This window comes from Pristiophorus japonicus, chromosome 11, assembly GCF_044704955.1.
Source record: "Pristiophorus japonicus isolate sPriJap1 chromosome 11, sPriJap1.hap1, whole genome shotgun sequence".
NCBI classification, from domain to species: domain Eukaryota; kingdom Metazoa; phylum Chordata; class Chondrichthyes; family Pristiophoridae; genus Pristiophorus; species Pristiophorus japonicus.
This window is the reverse complement of record NC_091987.1, coordinates 91,772,127-91,784,615: the sequence shown is the minus strand read 5'-3', so window position 1 is coordinate 91,784,615 and position 12,489 is coordinate 91,772,127.

Genomic DNA, 12,489 nt, shown 5'->3' with positions numbered 1-12,489 from the left:
GATTGATGAGATGAAACTCTCTCTGGATTTTGTGCTGCAAGTGCCTACGGGAAATGCATTTGCACAATATCAATCCAGTTTCTATTGTCCATGGTGCCATTGAAAAGGACATGGCATTGGATATGTTCAGGCAATTCCAGCCTATTCTACCCTGCCACTCCACCTCACTAACATCCCACAGACTACTCAAGCAACATCTTGATATACTCACAGTCATATTACAGTATAATAGGATATACATAGAAACTAGCCATTTGGCCAAACAAGTCCATGCATGCATTTATGCTCCACTCGAGCCTCTTCCCGTCTTTCCTCATCTAATTCTATCCACAAATTCTTCTATTCCCTTCTCCCTCATATGAGTGCCTAGCCTCCCCTTCAATGCATCTACACTATTCGCTTCAACCACTCCCTGTGGTAGTGAGTTCCACATTCTCACCACTCTCTGGGTAAAGAAGTTTCCTCTGAATTCCCGATTGGATTTCTTGGTGACTATCTTATATTGATGACCTCTAGTTATGCTCGTCCCACAAGTGGAAACATTCTTTCTCTATCCACTCTATCTATCAGCCAACATCTCAGATACCTCCATCACCATCCCTGGCTATGTCCCATCAGCGGGATAGATCCACCATGGTGGAAGAGGCTTCAGGAGCTGAATGGCTGGCTTTTGTTCCTATGGTACACAGTCAGGGGAAGGAGCTGGCTTTGAGTGGACTCAACATTGACTCCAAACCCATAGAGTTTCATAGCTTTAGGCCCAAAAAGGGCACATCACTTTCCAGCTATGTAACTTCTACCAACAGGAGGAACAAGAGCAGTAGTATCCCAGGAACCCCATAATCGCCAAATTCCCCTCCAGGTCACACACCACCCTGACTTGGATATGTTAGCACTGTTCCTACATTATTGCTGGAAATTCCTACCTACCACCATTGTGGGAGTACCATCAGCACAAGGATTGCAGCAGTGAAAGTAGAAGGCCCACCAACACCTTCTCAGGACAACTAGGGATGGGCATTAAATTGAGTGTTGCCATTAATGCCCACATTTTGAGAGCAAATAAAAATATCATAAAACTTTCCTTAGTGCAACATTATCAGTGAAGGCACAAGATAGCTGGTGTGGGAAATGCAGAACTGTCACACTGGGAAGGAGAAATTAGCCCACTAGTTGAAGGATCGAGAATGAGGGGCCATAGATACACGATCAAATGTAAGAGATTTAGAAGTGAGGGCAAGAGAAAGTTTTGAGGCTGTGGAATTATTTTCCAGGGTTAGTGGTTGAGGCAGAAATTATGTCAACATTCAAGATTAGAATATGATAAGTGGATTCAGGAAAGGGAGCTGAAGGTGGATAATTGTGATTAGAACTATTTGCTCATGTTGAGTATAGTCAGCATTTATTGATTGAGTTGAATGGCCTGATTTCAGGTTGTAGATTCTATGTATTTCTATGTTTTCCACCTGGCTCCACATTAATGTAAGTAAAAAAAAAATGACTATCTTTTCGTCTCAGCCTCTTGCAGTTCCTTTAAAGGAATGCAGGTTAGGCCACTGTAAACTCTGAAAACTGAGTGCAGCATGCGTGGCAATTAATTCCAAATTTGGCATTGCGGTCCTGAAACAAGGCCCCTGATTAACATATTCAAATTGGTCAGCCCATGCAAGCTGAGCTCTCGGCCTAACTTACTCCATTTTTGCACAACTCGTTTGTATGGATCTTCCCCATCATCGGCAAAGTCAGGGCCAGTATTAGGGTTATGCATCCCTTGCAATTACACACTCAGGGACTCCATGCAAATCCAGTCCCCAAACTGAATCCTTGCACAAGGCCCCAGCAAAGCAAATACACCAGCTAAAGTTCACGAAGAAAGGTCCCACAAACAGCAAGGAGCTAAGTGACCAGATAATCTGTGGTGATGGTATAGGTTGAAGGATAATTGCTGACCAGGACATCAGAACTCCTCTGCTCTTCTTTGAATTGGATCTTTGACCACCTAGAGGGCAGATAGAGTGTCGGTTTAATGCCTCATCCAAAAGATAGTGGGGTAGAAATTCAGGCCCGCCGGAAAGCTGGCGCACCTACTATTTTTAAAGGTTTGTGCTGGATGAAATGTCCTCTATCGCGAAATTTAGCTCTTTATCATTTTCTTTCAGGCGGACTGGAAGTCGGTCATAATGGGGACAGAAGTGGGGCGGTAAGCAGAAGATTGACAACGAGAGGGGCAGAAGTGGAGGCGGGATGGACTCACCACCGCTGTCAATCATCAGTGGAGCAGTGATGACATCATGATGCATGTGTGTCATCACGTCTCTCCCCTTCACTTAAAGGGGAGAGCTGCTACAAGCTCTGCAAACATTTTAGTTAGGTCCACCGGGCCACCAGGGAGGATTTCGGTCGAACCCAGGAGCATAATTGGCGACAAAAAAAAACAAGGCGGCCACGGCAGTGCACCCTCACCTTTAATAACTGCCGTGCAGCCATGTCCCACACACTGAAAGCAAGGTGCATCAACAGAAAAAGCCGACAGGGGCACCGCGCGGCAGATCTACGATTTCTCAAGCTGGATTTTGATGGAAGTACGGGAGATCGGCGGTGCGCGCTTTGATTTCGCACTTAGGACGGATCGGCAGCAGCAGGGCGGAAGTGGGGACCACCGGAAAAACTCCCGGGGTAAATTTCACTGGTGGCGGCCATTTGACCCCAAATTGGCGGCCATTCAACTCCGCCACTTGGCCGCTGCTTTCCGACGGTAAGAAGCCTTTTCGGGAGGCTGAATTTCAGCCCCGTATCTCTGACAGTGCAGCACTCCTTCAGTATTGCATTGGAATAACAGCCTAGATTATGTGTTCAAGATACCGGAGTGGGATTTGAACTGATGATCTTGTGTCGCAGAGATGAACCATGCTATTATTAAGCCAAGACTGATATCGATCTATACTGCATGAATCAGTGCATTGGCAAGTGGCCCCATTATATGAACACTCATTACTGGACAAACATTTTTCAATTGGCCTTTTTAACAAGGAAATTATTCTTATTTTGTATTGTGATTTAAGAAAAGTATTAAATAAATTTAACACCACTAGAATATAAAATGATCCTAAAGCATTCCAAGATTCTTACTTCATAATATGGTCGGTCATTCAAGATTTATTTACCTTGCTTAATTTGTTTTTATATGTATTTCCCTCCTTTTTCATTTTCTCAGAACATTCATGGTTCCTAAAGCAAAATTGCAAACAGACAGCATGTTGCAGGTTTCTATCAGGATTGCATTGTAATTGTCCATTAATCACAGAATCATGGAATACTCTAGCGCAGAATGAAGACATTCGGCCCATCGAATCTGTGCCGACTTTTTCGAAGAGCAATCCAGTTAGTCCCACTCACCTGTTCTTTTCTATATTCCTGCATTTTTTCCTCTTTCAAGTAGTTATCCAATTCCCTTTTGAAGGCTACTATTGAATCTGTATCGACCACCCTATCAGGCAGTGCGTTCCAAATTTTAATCACTCGTTGCGTAAAATAGTTTTTCTTCAGGTTGCCTCTGGTTCTTTTGCCGATCATCTTAAATCGGCACTCTCTGGTGATCAACCCTTCAGCTACTGGAAACAGTTTCTCTTTATTCACTCAATCTAAACCCTTCATGATTTTAAACAACTCTACCAAATCTCCTCTTAGCTTTCTCTGATCTAACGAAAAGTACTCTGCCTTTGTCCCAAAACCTCAAGTCACTTCTTGCTGTAGGTACACAGTAGCTTGCCATTTGACACATATTCCCTCTCTATGAAGAAATGCATTCTATCCACTCTGCACTTCCAATGATGGTCTAGAGCGTGACACCCCATAATTTTCAGCAATAAAATATGAAATTGGTGCTCGAGATATTAAAAAGAGAAATTATGTTGAAGTGTACTTAAAAATCAGTCATTGTTTGTTCACTAGTTTCTTAACTGTCAGCAATTCCGTTTAAAATTTGATTTTAACAGGCACTGAAATAAATCCTAATGATACTCTAAAAGCTGTTTGCATGGGGAGTATCTTTATCACTGTGATATACACCAACAATAAACAATTAAAACATGAAGATTTTCAGCTTGCTCTAATTCAGTATCCTTCACCCTCCTCATTTAATGTATATTATTTATATATAATAAGGACTATTCTATGCCATTCATTCCTTAAAAAAAACAAGTTTAGAGCATGGACCTTTCTCCTCTTCTTCTGGCTCTGGAGTTCCATTGTCCATTTTGGAGGTTGCACACACATCGAAAAAGTGGTCTCTGTTTAGCTGACAACTAGATCTAAATACTGTTTGATTTGGTTAATTGCAGCCAGAAGCATGAAGACTGGCGCGAATGTGTCACCCAGATCAACCTCTGATGAGAGTATTAAACACACACTGGACAAGTTGCTTATTTTTGGTGTCAGCAGCAGTCTGATCATGTCCAAACAGGAGCAGGAGGATCGAGAGGCCCATAAAAGGGGCCCGAGAGTCAGAGGAGCCACAAGAGCAGGAGCGGGAGGATCGAGAGGCCCATAAAAGGGACCCGAGAGTCAGAGGAGCCAGCTGGTTCAGGGACAAAAAGTTTTTTAAAAAGTCAAAATCGAAGTGTGACGTCACAGCCAAGCAGGTAACTGATTGGCTGGTGGATTGGTGAGTATTTTTCTTTTTCCTTTCGGTGGGAAACCTTTGATATTGTTGCCAAATTAAGTTAATTTAAGGGTTAAGTCATGGCAGGGGAGCCCAGACCCGTATCATGCTCCTCCTGTGCTATGTGGGAAATCAGGGGCACTTCCAGTGTCCCTGACTACTATGTGCGTGGGAAGTGTATCCAGCTGCAGCTCCTGTCAGACCGCATTGCGGCACTGGAGCTGCACATGGATTCACTCTGGAGCATCCGCGATGCTGAGGATGTCGTGAATAGCACGTTAAGTGAGTTGGTCACACCGCAGATAAAGGTTACAAAGGCAGATAAGGAATGGGTGACCATCAGGCAGAGCAGGAGTAGGGGTCCCCTGCGGTCATCTCCCTCCAAAACAGATATACCACTTTGGATACTGTTTGGAGAGATGGCTCATTAGGGGAAGGCAGCAGCAACCAAGTTCATGGCACCATGTGTGACTCTGCTGCACAGGAGGGCAGGAAAAAGAGTAGGAGAGCTATAGTGGTAGGGGATTCTATTGTAAGGGGAATAGATAGGCGTTTCTGCAGCCGCAATTGCCTCTCTGGTGCAAGAGTCAAGGATGACTCGGAGCGGCTACAGGGCATTCTGGAGGGGGAGGGTGAACAGCCAGTTGTCGTGGTGCATATATGTACCAATGATACAGGTAAAAAATGGGATGAGGTCCTACAAGCTGAATTTAGGGAGCTAGGAGCTAAATTAAAAAGTAGGACCTCAAAGGAAGTGATCTCAGGATTGCTACCAGTGCGACATGCTAGTCAGAGTAGAAATAGCAGGATAGTTAAGATGAATACATGGCTTGAGGAATGGTGCAAGAGGGAGGGATTCAAATTCCTGGGACATTGGAACCGGTTCTGGGGGAGGTTGGACTAGTACAAACCGGATGGTCTGCACCTGGGCAGGACCACAACCGATATCTGAGGGGGAGTGTTTGTTAGTGCTGTTGGGGAGGGCTTAAACTAATATGGCAGGGGGATGGGAACCTGTGCAGGGAGACAGAGGGAAGTAAAATAGTGCAGAAACAAAAGGTAGAAAAGAGATAAGGAAAAGTGGAGGGCACAGAAATCAAAGGCAAAAATCAAAAAGGGCAACATTGCAACATAATTCTAAAAGGACCAAGAGTGTTAAAAAAAACAAGCCTGAAGGCTCTGTGTGATTGCGAGCAGTATTCATAATAAGGTGGATGAACTAACTGCGCAGATAGCTGTTAACAGATATGACGTAATTAGGATTACAGAGACATGGCTCCAGGGTGACCAAGGCTGGGAACTCAACATCCAGGGGTATTCAATATTCAGGAAGGATAGACAGAAAGGAAAAGGAGGTGGGGTAGCGTTGTTGGTTAAAGAGGAGATTAACACAATAGTAAGGAAGGACATTAGCTTGGATGATGTGGAATCAGTATGGGTAGAGCTGCGCAACACCAAAGGGCAGAAAATGCGAGTAGGAGTTGTGTACAGACCACCAAACAGTAGTAGTGAGGTTGGGGATGGCATCAAACAGGAAATTAGGGATGTGTGCAATAAAGGTACAGCAGTTATCATGGGTGACTTTAATCTACATATAGATTGGGCTAACCAAACTGGTAGCAATATAGTGGAGGAGGATTTCCTGGTTTTCTAGACCAATATGTCGAGGAACCAACTCGAGAGCTGGCCATCCTAGACTGGGTGTTGTGTAATGAGAGAGGATTAATTAGCAATCTTGTTGTGCGAGGCTCCTTGGGGAAGAGTGACCATAATATGGTAGAATTCTTCATTAAGATGGAGAGTGACACAGTTAATTCAGAGACTAGGGTCCTGAACTTAAAGAAAGGTAACTTCGATGGTATGAGACATGAATTGGCGAGGATAGACTGATACTTCAAGGGTTCACAGTGGATAGGCATTGGATGACATTTAAAGATCACATGGATGAACTTCAAAAATTGTACATCCCTGTTTGGCGTAAAAATAAAACAGGGAAGGTGGCTCAACCGAGGCTAACAAGGGAAATTAGGGATAGTGTGAAATCCAAGGAAGAGGCATATAAATTGGCCAGAAAAAGCAGCAAACCTGAGGACTGGGAGAAATTTAGAATTCAGCAGAGAAGAACAAAGGGTTTAATTAGGATGGGAGGGGAAATAGAGATTGAGAGTAAGCTGGCTGGGAACATAAAAACTAACTGCAAAAGCTTCTATAAATATGTGAAGATAAAAACATTAATGAAGACAAATGTAGTTCCCTTGCAGTCAGAATCAGGTGAATTTTTAATGGGGAACAATAAATGGCAGACCAATTGAACAAATACTTTGGTTCTGTCTTCACTAAGGAAGACTCAAATAACCCTCCGTAAATACATAAGAACATAAGGACATAAGAATATAAAAATTAGGAACATGAGTAGGCCATCTAGCCCCTCGAGCCTGCTCCGCCATTCAGCAAGATCATGGCTGATCTGGCCGTGGACTCAGCTCCACTTACCCGCCCGCTCCCCATAACCCTTAATTCCCTTATTGGTTAAAAATCTATCGATCTGTGATTTGAATACATTCAATGAGCTAGCCTCAACTGCTTCTTTGGGCAGAGAATTCCACAGACTCACAACCCTCTGGGAGAAGAAATTCCTTCATAACTCGGTTTTAAATTGGCTCCTCTGTATTTTGAGGCTGTGCCCCCTAGTTCTAGTTTCCCCGACCTGTGGAAACAACATCTCTGCCTCTATCTTGTCTATCCCTTTCATTATTTTAAATGTTTCTATAAGATCACCCCTCATCCTTCTGAACTCCAACGAGTAAAGACCCAGTCCACTCAATCTATCATCATAAGGTAATCCCCTCATCTCCGGAATCAGCTTAGTGAATCGTCTCTGTACCCCCTCCAAAGCTAGTATATCCTTCCTTAAGTAAGGTGACCAAAACAGCACGCAGTACTCCAGGTGCGGCCTCACCAATACCCTATACAGTTGCAGAAGGACCTCCCTGCTTTTGTACTCCATCCCTCTCGCAATGAAGGCCAACATTCCATTCGCCTTTCTGATTACCTGCTGCACCTGCAAACTAACTTTTTGGGATTCATGTACAAGGACCCCCAGGTCCCTCTGCACTGCAGCATGTTGTAATTTCTCCCCATTCAAATAATATTCCCTTTTACTGTTTTTTTTCCCAAGGTGGATGACCTCACATTTTCCGACATTGTATTCCATCTGCCAAACCTTAGCCCATTCGCTTAACCTATCTAAATTTCTTTGCAGCCTCTATGTGTCCTCTACACAACCCGCTTTCCCACTATCTTTGTATCATCTGCAAATTTTGTTACACTACACTCTGTCCCCTCTTCCAGGTCATCTATGTATATTGTAAACAGTTGTGGTCCCAGCACCGATCCCTGTGGCACACCACTAACCACCGGTTTCCAACCCAAAAAGGACCCATTTATCCCGACTCTCTGCTTTCTGTTCGCCAGCCAATTCTCGATCCATGCTAATACATTTCCTCTGACTCCGCGTACCTTTATCTTCTGCAGTAACCTTTTGTGTGGCACCTTATCGAATGCCTTTTGGAAATCTAAATACACCACATCCATCGGTACACCTCTATCCACCATGCTCGTTATATCCTCAAAGAATTCCAGTAAATTAATTGAACATGATTTCCCCTTCATGAATCCATGTTGCGTCTGCTTGATTGCACTATCCCTATCTAGATGTCCAGCTATTTCTTCCTTAATGATAGCTTCAAGCATTTTCCCCACTACAGATGTTAAACTAACCGGCCTATAGTTACCTGCCTTTTGTCTGCCCCCTTTTTTAAACAAAGGCGCTACATTAGCTGCTTTCCCCAGAGTCCAGAGAATTTTGGTAGATTATAACGATTGCATCTGCTATAACCTCCGCCATCTCTTTTAATACCCTGGGATGCATTTCATCAGGACCAGGGGACTTGTCTACCTTGAGTCCCATTAGCCTGTCCAGCACTAACCCCCTAGTGATAGTGATTATCTCAAGGTCCTCCCTTCCCACATTCCCATGACCAGCAATTTTTGGCATGGTTTTTGTGTCTTCCACTGTGAAGACTGAAGCAAAATAATTGTTTAAGGTCTCAGCCATTTCCACATTTCCCATTATTAAATCCCCCTTCTCATCTTCTAAGGGACCAACATTTACTTTAGTCACTCTTTTCCGTTTTATATATCGGTAAAAGCTTTTACTATCTGTTTTTATGTTTTGTGCAAGTTTACTTTCGTAATTTATCTTTCCTTTCTTTATTGCTTTCTTAGTCATTCTTTGCTGTCGTTTAAAATTTTCCCAATCTTCTAGTTTCCCACTAACCTTGGCCACCTTATACGCATTGGTTTTTAATTTGATACTCTCCTTTATTTCCTTGGTTATCCACGACTGGTTATCCCTTCTCTTACCACCCTTCTTTTTCACTGGAATATATTTTTGTTGAGCACTATGAAAGAGCTCCTTAAAAGTCCTCCACTGTTCCTCAATTGTGCCACCGTTTAGTCTGTGTTCCCAGTCTACTTTAGCCAACTCTGCCCTCATCCCACTGTAGTCCCCTTTGTTTAAGCATAGTACGCTCGTTTGTGACACTACTTCCTCACCTTCAATCTGTTTTATAAGGGGACCGAGGGTCTAGCGAGAAGGAGGAACTGATGGAAATCATTATTAGTCAGGAAATTGTGTTAGTGAAATTGATGGGATTGAAGGCCGATAAAGCCCCAGGGCCTGATAGTCTGCATCCCAGAGTACTTTAGGAAGTGGCCCTAGAAATAGTGAATGCGTTGTTGGTCATTTTTCAACATTCTATAGATTCTGGATCAGTTCCTATGGATTGGAGGGTAGCTAATGTAACCCCACTTTTTAAAAAGGAGGGAGAGCGAAAACAGGGAATTATAGACTGGTTAGCCTTGACATCTGTAGTGGGGAAAATGTTGGAATCAATTATTAAAGATGTAATAGCAGCGCATTTGGAAAGCAGTGACAGGATCGATCCAAGTCAGCATGGATTTATGAAAGGGAAATCATGCTTGACAAATCTTCTAGAATTTTTTGAGGATGTAACTAGTAGAGTGGACAAGGGAGAATCAGTGGATGTCGTGTATTTAGACTTTCAAAAGGCTTTTGACAAGGTCCCACACAAGAGATTAGTGTGCAAAATTAAAGCACATGGTATTGGGGTAATGTATTGACTGGCTGTCAGACAGGAAGCAAAGATTAAGAATAAACGAGTCCTTTTCAGAATGGCAGGTAGTGACTAGTGGGGTACTGCAATGTTCAGTGCCATGACACCAGCTATTTACAATAAACATTAATGATTTAGATGAAGGAATTAGAATGTAATATCTCCAAGTTTGCAGATGACACTAAGCTGGGTGGCGGTGTGAGCTGTGAGGAGGATGCTAAGTGGCTGCAGGGTGACTTGGACAGGTTATGTGAGTGGCAGATGCAGTATAATGTGGATAAATGTGAGGTTATCCACTTTGGTGGCAAAAACTGGAAGGCAGAACATTATCTGAATAGTGACAGATTAGGAATTGGGGAGGTGCAACGAGACTTGGGTGTCATGGTACATCAGTTATTGAAAGTTGGCATGCAGGTACAGCAGATGGTGAAGAAGACAAATGGCATGTTATAGCAAGAGGAATTGAGTATAGGAGCAGAGAGGTCTTATGGCAGTTGTACAGAGCCTTGGTGAGGCCACACCTTGAATATTGTGTACAGTTTTCGTCTCCTAATCTGAGGAAGGACATTCTTGCTATTGAGGGAATGTAGTGAAGGTTTACCAGACTGATTCCCGGGATGGCAGGAATGACATATGAAGAAAGACTGGATTGACTAGGTTTATATTCACTGGAAGTTAGAAGAATGAGAGGGGATCTCATAGAAACATGTAAAATTCTGACGGGATTGGACAGGTTCGATGCAGGAAGAATGTTCCCGATGTTAAGGAAATCCAGAACCAGGGGTCACTGTCTAAGGATAAGGGGTAAGCCATTTAGGACTGAGATGATAAGAAACTTCTTCACTCAGAGAATTGTGAACCTGTGGAATTCTCTACCACAGAAAGTTGTTGAGGACAGTTTGTTCGATATATTCAAAAGGGAGTTAAATATGGTCCTTACGGCTAAATGGATCAAGGGATATGGAGAGAAAGCAGGAATGGGATACTGAAGTTGCTTAATCAGCCATGATCATATTGAATGGCATTGCAGGCTTGAAGGGCCAAATGGCCTTCTCCTGCGCCTATTTTCTATGTTTCTATGTTTCTATGTTAACACGATGTGGCATAATACATCATTAGAAACAGCGTATCATCTGACTTATGAGCAATGCCATGGGAGATCTGCTAGGAGAGCCTGACAACAACAAAAAGACGGTCTAGCCAACAACTGAACAAGTCCCACCCCTATGCCTAGTGGCACGCTGTGTAGAATGGGTTTGATTAAAATAATTCTGTTTTCAAGGAAGTTGTGTTTTCAAAGAAAGAAAACTCCCCCACTTTCCCCACCATGGCCACTCACATCAAGTAACCAATTAAATATCAGAGAAATAAGAAATTAGTTATTTCAGTGGTGATAGTCTTAAGTTTATTTCTGTAAGTTAGATAATAGTCGAATAATTAGAGGCATGGCAGAGCACCTCAGGCCCATGGTGTAATGTTTGGAATAACTCCACAAGATTGTATATCTTAAGCTCAAACTGTTGTGACCTTGCATCTTTATTGTAACTCCAGAGTGAGGAGGCAGCATGGTAGATTGCCTTTTATACCTGCTTGCCCAGGGTGTGCAGGTGACCCTTGTGTCTCCCACAGGTGCACCTACTGGTGGCAAGTCTTACACATTGGTAATGTTTACATCCATAACATCATAACCCCCCCGCCCCCCACCAAAGTCTGATGTACAAGTTATTTACAAGTTGAGGCGATCCGGGGCTCGGGTTTTCCGGTTGATCGCCTGAGTTGAAGTCGGTCGGATCATTGCTGCACTGCGGTGTGGCTGGTCTGATCGGACTGTCGGGCATGGTACATTGATCCTCGTGGTTGACCGCAAGGTCGATTGCTGGTTTGGTGTGTGTGGGTGGATCAATGATGGTAATGCCCTCTTCAAGCTGTTCTTGGTTGTTAGTGATCCAAGTGCTTTCTGCATGTTTGCCCATTCAAAAGTTTGACAACAAACACTCTATTCCTCTCCTTGGCTAACAGAGTGCCAGAAACCCATTTGGGGCCATGACCATAATTAAGAACAAACACAGGGTCATTAACTTCAATGTCGCGTGATACAGCCGCGCGATCGTGGTACATGTTATGCCGGTGATGCCAGGTTTCTGTATGATCATTGAGATCTGGGTGGACTAAGGAGAGCCTGATTTTGAGTGCTCTCTTCATTAGCAATTCTACAAGGGGAACCCCGGTAAATGAGTGGGGTCGCGTGCGGTAGCTGAGCAGAATCCGAGATAACTGTGTCTGCAGGGAACCTTACGTCACGCATTTCAAGCTCTGTTTGATGGTTTGGATTGCCTGTTCCGCTTGACCATTGGATGCGGGCTTAAACGGCGCAGACCTGACATGCTTGATGCCATTGCGGGTCATGAACTCGTTGAATTCCGACCTGGTGAAGCATGGTCCATTGTCACTAACAAGGACGTCGGGCAAACCATGGGTGGTGAACATGGCCTGGAAGCTTTCAATGGTGGCAGTGGACGTATATGACGACATTATTGTACATTCAATCCATTTAGAGTAAACGTCCACTACTACTAGGAACATCTTTCCGAGAAAGGGGCCAGTGAAATCTATGTGGACTCTTGACCGCGG